The sequence below is a fragment of the Fukomys damarensis genome, unplaced genomic scaffold (genome assembly GCF_012274545.1).
Source record: "Fukomys damarensis isolate Sample0158 unplaced genomic scaffold, DMR_v1.0_HiC HiC_scaffold_32, whole genome shotgun sequence".
Taxonomy (NCBI): domain Eukaryota; kingdom Metazoa; phylum Chordata; class Mammalia; order Rodentia; family Bathyergidae; genus Fukomys; species Fukomys damarensis.
The window spans coordinates 48,439,075-48,439,494 of record NW_022900944.1 but is presented as its reverse complement, the minus strand read 5'-3'; positions in this window follow the sequence as shown (position 1 = coordinate 48,439,494).

The window sequence follows — 420 nt, the reverse complement described above, 5'->3', positions numbered from 1 at the left end:
AAAAAAAAAAAAAAAAAAGAAAAGAAAAGAAAAAACTTGAGGGCAGGGGTGGGAGCATTGGCACAGCAGGGACTACAGCGGGCCACCGAGCCGAGAAGCCCAAGATCCGAAAGGCAAGGCAAGGCAAGGGTGGCAGACAGCAAAGAGGGGCGAGAAAACAAGAAGAGGGAGCCATAGAAACAGCCCAGGCCCAAGCAAGGGAGAAACAAGTATTCTTAAAATTAGCTACAAAGAGCCTTAGTGGCCCATGGGATGACACAGATGCAATTTAAATCCCAGACGGGGAAAGCCATGGAGGCAGAAAAGTACCTAGAGAAATAGTGCCCAAAAAATGTCCAAACTGGATTAAACATCAACCCACAAGTCAATAAAGGCCGAGCAGCGTCAACAGGAGAACACGGAGACGCCGAGGACAACGGA